At 41.1% G+C, this 11,509-nt stretch overlaps 1 long non-coding RNA gene across 1 annotated transcript in view; it reads left to right on the top strand.

The window, feature by feature from the left end:
- Nucleotides 1–927: 927 nt before the first annotated feature.
- The window catches only part of LOC140706915 (uncharacterized), a 34,708-nt gene continuing 24,126 nt past the window's right edge, over nucleotides 928–11,509 (top strand). Inside the window, exon 1 of the long non-coding RNA XR_012086854.2 lies at nucleotides 928–1,007. This is a non-coding gene — a long non-coding RNA (uncharacterized LOC140706915). The remainder of the gene's footprint in view (nucleotides 1,008–11,509) is intronic.

Here is an 11,509-nt window from a genome sequence, read left to right as displayed (position 1 = left end):
GCCCTGCAAATGCTACCATTTCCATCATCTCTAGTTAGCACTGCCTGGGATTATGGTGTTGTAGTTCAACCTATATGGAGCGCACTAGTTTCGGGGACGCTGCTATTTGCTAAGGGCAAAATAAGAAGAAAAAGGAGAAAAGCAAAAACAAATTGTATATAAACAGCAAAAAGGGACAGTGGGAGGTAGTGGTTAGAAAATTAGACCATGCCTGAGGAGCTCTGAGTTCAAATCCTCATTCAGCCATGATGCTCTCTGGGTGAACTTGGCCTCTAGCTAACCATAGAGCCATGCTGTGAGCATAAGAAGGGGAGGGCCTGTATTTTCCTTTGAGCTCTGTAGAGATGTATAGTAGTAATTGTCTGGGTTTTGCTTGCAACCTCGCATGTTTGTGGTTTATGTGACTGTGAGGGAGTTTTCTGGGCTGAAATTGATTGACTATCCATCCAGCACTAACCAATCATGCTTTCCAGCCTATGAATTCAATGAGAGCCCCACCTCTTTACTGACTGTTCTTTTCCCTCTCTTTCCTTGGTTGGAAGCAATTGTTTGCTGTTGATCTGTTCAGTTGGTGACTAAGTATAAGAAAGCAGCAAATACAAGCCTGTAATTTCAAGCAACTATAAGTATTTTTATTCTTTCTCCTACAAATGTTTCAGAGTGATTTACTGAGACTTTAAGTGCCAGTTGATTGAAAAAGGGGTGTACTATCTGGGGAATTTGTGGCCATTCTCCTCTGCGGATCTCCTTGCTTCTACTGCATAGCAAAAGGGAATTTTACCAGAAATTCAAAGCTCTGCAACAGCAGCGATAGCTGTTGGTTATACAACTTGACTAATCTTTTCTGATGACAAAAAGGCCTTTCTGACGAGGACTGGATTATGTAATCACTCGGTTTATTAGCTCTCGGGGCAATAGCCGAAATCTGTGAGATTTGCTATGCTTCAGCAGTTCTTCAGGCAGAGAAGCAAATCTCGGCGCAACTGAAAACAGGAGGAAGAAGGCAAGTAAGTTAGATTTTTCTGTCCGAGTTTGTTTGTTAGCAATAAAAGAATCAACCTGGGTGCCCATCTCCACTCATTCCCAGCAGGCACCACCTCTGGTTTAGCCAGAAATTCAGACTTTTAGAGGCACCTTTACTGGCTTAGCATGAAGATGTTTCTAAGTGTGTTGAGCCTATGTGACATCAATGGACCTAAAAGCTAACAAAGACGGGAAGGGACTGGGTTAAAGAGAGCAGGGGAAGGGTCTCTAAGCACTTGGCCTAGGCCTTCTTACACCGACAGGACCCACTGCATGATATCACACCAGCTTGTCTCAAGACATGACTAGACCCCTCCTCCTCCCCCATATTGGTTTTGGGGCCTGAAATCACAAGGATTGGTATGCTGTTGACCTGGCATATTTATATTTATATAAATAACATAAATACATGAAGAAACAAAACAAAATAATAATAATTGCACCATTGCAAGAATCAGTACAGTTTTGGAAGGGGAAGGGACTTTGCAAATGGAGGAAAACTGGTTAGATCTCCAAATAGTCCTGCTGGAGAGGAGCACATTTATTATCATTGCATTTTCATGTGGTTTTGTGTTACTAGAATATGATTTATGTATATGCATGACCTTGTACAATAAAATCCGTTTGTTCAGTGATTCACCAAGACCCTGGGCAGTTTTTAAGTGGTTTTGTGGGGAAGCTTTTCACCCACTTCTGTTGAAATGCACTCAGAAGAGTCCCATTAAGTATGTATAAAATGTAGTCAGCAGAAAAGGCCTGTGGACACAGATCAGGAGAGAGCCTTCCAAGCTTCTTGGTGACTTCTGTGAGCTATCACACCACCCCTAGTCTCTTGATCTGGAGGTCTCAGAAGAGAATTCAAGAAAAAACACTGTTCACACACAACATTAAGAATGTAAAATGAAATGAGATCTGTCTCGCTCAGCATTAACCCTGAGCGAAACATGCAACTTGTGCTTTCAGAAGTGCAGCTTTAAGTCAGTATATCCTTACATGCAAGAAGGTTGAGTCTTAATCTTGTCAAATGAAACTTGACTAGCTTCAGCTAATAATTTATTATTATCTCTGACAGAGTCCTTTGCCTCAATTCCCCCACTGCAACCTTTCATAAAGGATGCCGATGTAGCAAAGGAAAACATGTTTGAAGATGCCTTTCCCTATTGCATTAAAGTCCTTTTTACACAGAGACTGTGAAATCAGTGCCTGCTACAAACACAAGCTTTGTCTTCTGCAGATCAAAACCAAACAGAAGTTTCTCTTCAGGGGGTGTCCCAGGTTCAGTCAAACACAACAGCTTCCCCTGGAGGACTGAGGTTTCCCTCCCAATTGTAACTGAACACTGGCTCATTCTTATGCATATCACAGGGTCACAAAATAACTGCCATGGCTAGGTGTGTTTGCATTTCAGCAAGCAATTCTCAGTCTCTGCTCAGGAGGGAAATACTGTATTTTGCAAAGAAAACAGATGAAAGGTGTTCATATTTATCTCACAGAAACATTAGTAGCGGTCTTATATCAAGACAGGACCATGTTCTATCTAACTCAGTATTTTTGTCAGGGATTCTTATCAAGTCTGGAAGGAACAGCTCTCCAGTTTTGGGGGCAGGTATTTTCCCTGGTCTTACGTGGAAATGACAGACATTGAGCCCGGGATCTTCTGTGTGCAAATCACATGCTCTATTGCTGAGCCATGCTTCTTTCCCTTCTTTCATTGGGCTCCCATGGATTCTTACAGTGATGCAAACTCATTCATGAATCCTTCCAAGCAGGCAGAAGCAGCCAAACGATTGGGCTCATGAAAAAGGTAAAGTGAATGAGGTTGTGATCATTGACAACCACCAAGAGTGACAATACAAAACAAAATACCTCCAGGGCAAAGGCTTCCATGCAAAGGAATTGCTGTTGGGCTGGAAATTCCTCACTAGGGATTCTCATCATGTTTGGAAACTCCAAACCAACAAGAATAAGGAATTATAATAATAGCATCCTTTACATCCCTGTTGGGGTAGGATGCTTATATTTTCTAGCACTAATGTGATTGAGTGATTGTTTGGGGCAGGATCAGGTTTACACGAATCAGGAATGGGTGAAGTGGGGACCTCCAGATGTGACTTGAGGACTCACATCCTTCCTAGCCAGCATAGTAAATAGCAAGGAATGACGGGATTTGTAGTTCAACAGCATTTAGGAGACCATCCCAGATTTCTACAGATGCAGATGCTACAGTAAAAATGAAAATCCATAGGGTTGGTCTGTTATATAGAAAGTATTGTACTGCTCTGTACATGAAACAAAACAAAACAACAGTAAATTCTATAGCTAATTGTACCCTTCCTTACAGAGCCTTTTAACTATGGGAGTACATAAAAAATTGCTTTCTTTTGGTATAGTATAATAATTCCACAATAGCTACCTGAAATGACATTGTAGAAGTACTAAACAAACCACTGTGGCTATAATCTTTTTAGAGGATGATATTATTTATTTTTTTAAAAATTTAATTTGTGGGTTTGAAATTGAGCAAATTCTGAGTAGATTATATTTTATATTTACAAAGCTTGTGATTTTATTCTTGTTCATTGAGAAGAGGACTTCTTTTGTTTGTGTTCTTAGCATTATCAGTTCATCCCTCTTGCACACAGCAGGCAGAAACTAATTGAGCCTAAGAGCAAATGCTATCCTGCACTGGCTGTATTTAATAAGTTTTATGTGGATTTTTCCTTGCATGTCCGTAATGGCAATGGCTAGTCATAATACTATTCTGATCTATCACTATGTGATTCTATCTTTTTCTATTGTAGATTGGGTTGGTTAACAAACAAAAAAAAGATTCAGTTAAAAACATTTCTACATACACACACGATTACTGTACAGTTGATGGCTGGCTACTGAACGTGTGAACTGATATCATGAAAAGGTGTGGAAAAGCTTCATTTTTTGGACTGCAACTTACAGAAATCCCCAACAATATGTAACAGTAAAAACAACAGTAGACTCAAAAAATATGGAGGTGCTCCCAACTCAGCCCTGAGTCCAGATGCTTAGGTTTCCGAGGTGGCCAGGAAAAAGTTAAACAGTTAAAATTGGTGCACCAGCTGCACCCATTCATTGAGATGTTTGATCTGTCTATAGTGGCAGATGCTGCAGTATCATCCTGCCTGGATTGCTATAACACAATACTTTACATAGTACTGCCTTTAATGGGTGTGCAGCTGGTTCAAAATCCTGCAGTGATTCTGCTGACTGGTGCTTGTTACAAGAAGCATATAACTCTCCTATTACAATAACTAATCCAAAATGCTCTTTATGACCTACAAAGCCCTATACGGCTCTCTGGAGGTCTGTATCACTGCATAGGAGCCTCCCTGGCTTTTAAGGCTCTATAGAGCGGCCCTTCTCTAGGTCCCACTATCCTCACTGACCCGATTGGTGAGGAAACAAGAGGGCATTTTCACTAGCTGCTCCCAGGATATGGAATCCACTCCTCCATGAAGCCAGGTTCCCCCTCCATCTTGTCTTTTTGCCAAGAGGCAGACACTTTCTTTTTAGGCATGCATTTAACTGACTTGGGCATGTAGGGGCTGGTACAGGATTCTGAATTGAAGTGTGTATGTTTCTAAGTGTTTTAAAACGATGGTTTTAGTAGTGCTACTTGTTTAGTTGCTTTTTAATATTATATCTTACTGTCTTTTCAACTGTGTTTATTATGTCATTTTAATTGACTGTAAGCTGCATTGCATTCCCTATGGGGGGAAAGGCAGCATACAAAACCAACTAATCAAATAAGTAACTTTTCCAAATTCTAATTAAAAGTGTTGGTTGAAATCCATTTCAAGTTGGAAGTGTGCTGGTCCTTACACCCATTCAGCCAACATTGTATAACTGAGCACACCGTTGATCTTGCAGTTGAACCATTCACATAGAGCTGTACAACAGGATAGTAGTAATATGACTGTGGATGTCACTCATTCATAGGGCCACCATAAGTCAGAAATGACTTGATCTCACATCGCAAGTAATATGACACTTTTTTCTAATATCTAAGGCCAAGATCCTATTTGATAGTAGTGGAGTGAAAAGCCCTACAAGTATCATTGTGTGAGATCTTGGATTCATGTAAGAGTGCAGGGGCCTCTAGTGGGGGAATATTCTGGCACTGAAGAGCTGGTTGGGATGTCCCAGCACCCTCTGCCAGGCAATCAGTGACCAACCATGTCACAGAGGAAGAAGCTACACCCCAGTGACAGGTAGGCAAATGAAGAACCACTTCCACAAAATGGTATTGGGTGCCTCCATACACAAAGTTCCAGCAGGTGCAACTGTTTGTGCAACCAGCTGCTGCATGAATATACTACTCTAGTTGAATTCCGCCCTGTGTGTGGTTTCCCATTCACATACCGTTAGAGATGAAAGTCCTATTTTGTCTCACATGCTTCTCCCTGTAAGCAAGGACTCAGTGAATCATCTTCACTACTGCAAGGATGTATTTTGGTGCTAAACACAGGAATCTGCACAAATTAATTGTGCAAACCTGAGATGACTGCTCCTGTCTGTTATGGACAACTGACAAAGTAAAGTAAAACTGACAACTTCGAGAGTTCCAGCAGGAGTCCTCATATGAACTTTGAAGGGCTGCAACTAACCTGTTTACTACCTGCTCCTCCTGGATACCTTAAAGTATGACCAAAAAAGAAATACTGAAAAAGCTCCTTCATACCCTGTGGTCACCCTGGTAGGCAATTCTGTCACATCTTTTATCCCAAATTGTTCTAGACTTGTTGTTACATGTAGTCAAGCCAGAATAGATTTATAGCTACCCTAATAGTGCTTTCAAGGCAAATGAGATAATTAAAGAGTAGTTTTACCGGTTGCACCCACCCCCAAATGAATTTCCATGGTAGACCTGGAGAACTGAACCCAGGTCTCCTGAGTCCTAGTCCATTACAATATTCTCTACACCACACTGGGTACTCCTGTTCTAGACTTAGGAGGGTCTTTTTACTCAAAAACAGAAGTGACTTCTAGTTTGAGTACTTGCCACTTGAGTATCTTTGCATACCCCCTAAAGTGGACTGTTTGCATCTTTCTTATAATCCACCAATTCTTGTATGCTTGCTGAGCCTCCACAGTTTGCTTTTCAATGAGAAAATGTTCTGTATGAAATACAGAGTCTTTAAAGAAAAGAAAAACCCTTTGTCTTGTTTTCAGCAGGAGGCAAGGAATGTTGCCAGGCTATCAAATTCTTCTTTGAGTTGTTTCCTTGGGCCAAAAAGCCAAAGTTGACAAGAATGAGGAATTCTGCAAATATTCTTCACAGTTGTTTCCTTGGACCGGACACCTTTCTAGAGGTGCACACCTGCACCCCCTCACACACAATCAAAAAACAGAGCACAGACAGAATTCTGACTCCTGTCCTCTGAAGATGCCGGCCACAGAGACTGGTTAAACATTAGGAAGAAAAACCTTAAGAACACGGCCAAAGAGCCTGGAAAACCCACAACAACCACAGTCAAAAAACCTTTGAATTTCAATGAGATTAGAAAATGCTATGGTGTTGCACCTGGAATGCCCCATTTAAACAAAGAAGCCATCCCTTGGTACTGCAATCATCAGGTGAAGAATATGCATGGATCTGACACTTCCATTGCTCCCAGCCTTCATTCATTCATTCATTCATTCATTCATTCATTCATTCATTCATTCATTCATATATGTACTACCCAATAGGACAATATGCACTCTCTGGGCAATTAACAACCAATGCATATAAACTACAAATAATACAATAACGATCATAAACACAAACAATAAATAATTGTTTATTACCACTCCACCATCATCTTCTCTTTCCCATTTAGACAGAATGTTTTGCATAGTTTTCATGTTCAGTCCATGCTGAGCTCCAGCATTTAATCCTCTGAAACAGCACAACTGTCAGGGCACGATTTGGGGGGATCTGATTAGCAGAATGAGCAATGCCCCCCTCAAAACAGCACAACTGGCTTTACTCTTTTGGAAGGAGGTGAAGAAATATGGGTTGGTAACGGAAGCAGGTGTCTATAATTTCACAGGGTGGTATATTTACTCTGGGTTTCAGCTTGAATTTTCCTAGGAGTTATCCAAAGTGTTGAACTTATTTAAGGGTATGGTTCAGCACCTTGGAGAGCTCCTGCACATTCCAGACTAAAGTTGGGCACAAATTGGCAGTTCATCTGTCGGTCTAACAGGTGGTCCACAGTTTCAAGCCCTGCCTCCTCTGGCAGGTGCCCACGCAGAGGCAGCACCCTGGTTTCATTGCCCAGCCTCCTCTGGGTGCTATCTCTGAGTGGGCGCCTGCCAGAGGAGACGGGGAACCATGGAACACCTGTTGGACTGACAGATGAACTGGCACAAACCACTGAACCAGCAGTTTGTGCCCATCTCTAGTCCAGGCTAAAGCCTAGGGTAATTCATTGCCATGAAATCAGAATCACCATCCTTCCCTGCTAGCTGTCATAACAAAAAGTTATGTAAGTCCATTCAGTCTATGGTCTAAAATTACTATGTGGCTCTACTGCCTTGAATCATAGCATCTTTTTCCATATTACATGTAAATCACATTTAACCTTTAAAGTGCTTAAGAGTCTGCTGCAGGATCATTGTTATGTTATATATCATCATGTTGCTTCTGATGTGTGGCAATCCTAATGATATTTTCAAGGTATATAAGATATTTAAGAGTGGTTTTACCATTGCTATTCTGAGTTTTCATAGCCAAGCAGGGATTTGGACCCAGGTTTCTTGAGTGCTAATCCAACCCTCAATCCACTACACCACACTGCATCTTACTTTTGGAGTAGAGATGGTGAAATCTGACAATTCTTCTTTAGCATGTCTTCAGTTTTTTTAAACTATTCAGCTATGCTCTTTGAGAATTTTGGGAAATTCTTCAAAAAAAAAAACCCTTGAAATATGATTATTTTCCATTTTATCCAGGACATTTCAATATTTCCAGCTATTTCCATCATGGAGAGGGTCATATTATCTCTCTCCCTCTTCCTGGGAAAAAGAGGAGGCCACCCTGATCTAGCACTACCAACATGGCTGAATACACTGGGATTCCAAATTAATATTTTAATTGTTAGAAGCTTCAACGCCCGGGGCCTGGATAGACAAATCTGACAGTTTGTTTGGCTACATCCTCATTTGATATTTTTAATGCAACAACCTCAACTTCTTTCCAAGCAGAATAAAAAAATAAACTATGAATGTTGGCAAAACCTTATAAAAAAGAATATTGTCACGTACCTAGTTGTCACCTTTCCATCCATCTTAAGTTACTGTGTGAAGGATTTCCTCCAGTTGGCAGTTCCCAGGGCTCAATGTGAGGCTTTCCTGTTTTCAATATGTTGGATCATCTGCTTCTGAATACTTCAATAGGTTTGATATCAAATTTTATATTTGATGGTGCTGTTCACATTTTGAAAATGTTGCATATTTTTATAACTCAGGTGCAAAAAAATGTGCATGGAGAATTGGCTCCCAAAATATCTCTTAACTCTCTCTGACTACAATTCAGTGAAACTGTGATATGTTTGATTTTGGAATAAAACACACATACACACACAGTTTTCCTCTGGTTATTTTTAAAACCTTAATTGTCTGGCAACAAATGGAAGCCATTGCAGGAGAAAGTGTGAATTCACTGGCAAAATTAAATTACCCTGGGGCAGTTGGCGGGGATGCAACAAAGGCATACGGCTGGGCTTTTAGGGAATGAAATATAACAAATCCGATGGCTGTGAGCTCATAAAACTCTGCCAATACTTCTTGTTCAGGAGCCAGCATGCCCCTTATTATTTTGTCCCTTGGCTTTTCACACAGTGCTGCCTACATGCTCAAATCCAGGGTTTTCTAGCAGCCCAACACACCCGCTGCTATTCTGTCTAAGATATTTCTGCATACCAGCATTTTAGGAGAAGAGTGTGTGGGGTGGAAAGTGTGCTCAGTACAGGAAGACATGTGGAGCCGTTTCAGATTGCTTTCTCAACATGCAGCGCATTTATTTATTGCACCATCCCAGGGCATGGAGGAGGGCACCTGCTATCTTTCTTTTTTATGCTGGAGCTAATGCAGAAACCAAACAGCAAGAAAAGAAGACTGTAAATTTAGGAAAAAAGTGTTTCAGATACTTTTAAATGTTTTTCATAACGATATTTCGAATTGAGAGAGACAGGTTTGAAGAGGGCGTGACTATTTACGTTCATGGGTTTTACAAGTAGAAATACTACTGTATGGAGATTGCACTCTAATAAAATGCATCATTTAATAAAAACACTGTACATTTTAGCTGGTTTAATAGTCAGCTAAAGGCGTGACATCCAATCTTATGCAAATCTATTCAGGAATAAATGTCACTATCGGCAGTAGGGCCTTGGGGCAGCCCAAGACATTTTGTTGCTCAAGAAAGGAATAAGATGGCATTCCCACCTCCATGCCTAATTCCACATAGAAAAGATGACCAGATTGGTAACCAAATCTTACTTCAGAGCTGATGAAGGGTAAGTATCTTCTAACTCACCTGACAGTACCGGGGTTCTTAAGTGAAGCTGTGCAATGCATACATTTTTGTCCTCCAGCACCCCATTGCTGCTTTGCTCCCCCACTCTCTGTCACATGAAGTTACTGCCTCACGTTCCCCAATGGTAGGGCTGGTCTTGTGGGGCTTACTTCCTAGTAAGTGTTCAGAAGGTTGTGGCTTGGTACATGTCAAATTTATCTGTTGAAACGGATAATACTTCAGATTATGTAAAACATGCACCTACAATCCATAATGTAATAAGTACCATATACAGTAGGTTTTGGCAAAGATGGGGACATGGATTAAAACTCACAGAATCTCACAGCAAGCATGAACAACTTGCTAGGTCAAGGAGCCTCATAGGGCAGCAGTTAAACTGCAGTACTACAGTCGAACTCTGTTCACAACCTGAGTTTGATCCCCATGGGCTCGGGTAACTGGGTCAAGGTTGACTCCGCCTTCCATCCTTCCAGGTTTGGTGAACAGAGTGTGTAAGGCTGCTTAATTAAATTGTAAAGCACCTAGAGAGTGCTTTAAGCACTGTGGGGCAGTACAGAAACAGCAGACTTTGCTTTGAAAAATTACAAGTCCCAGAATCCCACAGACAAAATTTCTGTAGTCCATATTGGATGAAGAATTCTAGTAGTTAAAAAATAAAATTAAAAAAAAATAAAAACAAAGTAATTGAATCACTTGATAGATGAATGAATTTATAGAAGATGCGATTAGTCAACTAACATTTTTCTTGAGTGACCGACACCTGTGACAACAGAGGCAGAGAACGTGCAGTCTCCCCAAATGGACCGCTGGCCACACAGGGAGAGACCAATAAGAGCTGAACAAACACATCATAGGCCGGACGTTGCTGACACTTGTAAATGCAGGAGCCCACTGAGATTCTACAAATAGTTTTAAATAGAAATGGGCTATTGAATTATTTATTTATTTTAAATACATATATCACACTTTTCCATGTGCAGTAATCCCCATCATAAAAATATTTAAAAGCCAGCAAAAATAGCAATGCAGCAAATAACAACAACTAAAACTAGTGCCAGCAAAAATATGAGTGAGGAAGAAGGACTGCAAGGCTATGCAATATGGTACTGCCTTCCTAAACAAAGAGGTTGCAAAGCTGCATTGTCGGTAAAGAATTTATCAACAATGTCTCTGCTATGCAGACCACATGGTATTACTAGCTGAAAAAGATGTGCAAATGTTACTCAGTAAGTCAATACAGTTCGTAATGAATGTGGTCCAAAATGTTAAGAAACCCAAGTTTGTGGTAAGCAGTAAAAAGAAAGCAGCCCTAAGACTACAGTCAAAGTCCCAAGATGAAAGGGGTGAGCTGCCTTGACAGGTGTGAGTAACTTGGAATTTGATTGAATAAACAGTGGGAGCAGCACCATGCAATAAAAGTCAGGAAAGAGATGGTCCAGAGCAGCTGCCTTCAGATGGCGTACATAATGTGTCTTTTGCTCCCTCTTGTTTCATGAGATTTGATGCCATTCAATCTGGGCAGCCTGAGGAAGCAGGCAGGATCCCTGGAGAGGTGAGAGCTACCATGTGTATGCAAGACTCTTGCTCTTCTTGGCTTATAAAAGCCATCAGAGGGGAACTGACTGGAGGAGAAGGGGAGTAGTGCCTCCTTGCAGTAAGGCAGGCGATTAGCATGCCTAAAGGGGTCGGTAGTAAGACTGCTGTTGAAAAAGCCCACTCTGAACCCCACCATAACAGGTATGTCTCTAAGGGCAAGATACTGGACAGAGTGATGGGTTCTCAGCTCCAGTGATTCCTGGAAATCATCTAGAACTATTTCAACCAGGCTTCAGGACTGCTTATGGGATGGAAATGGTTTTAGTCAACATGGCCTGGGGATGCCACCAATGTGGTTCCTTGAAGTGCAGGTAGAAGGTTTAAAAGGAG

The sequence above is a fragment of the Pogona vitticeps genome, chromosome 1 (assembly GCF_051106095.1).
Source record: "Pogona vitticeps strain Pit_001003342236 chromosome 1, PviZW2.1, whole genome shotgun sequence".
NCBI lineage: Eukaryota > Metazoa > Chordata > Lepidosauria > Squamata > Agamidae > Pogona > Pogona vitticeps.
Note: the sequence above shows the minus strand (reverse complement) of the source record. Positions and strands in the feature narration are given on the sequence as shown.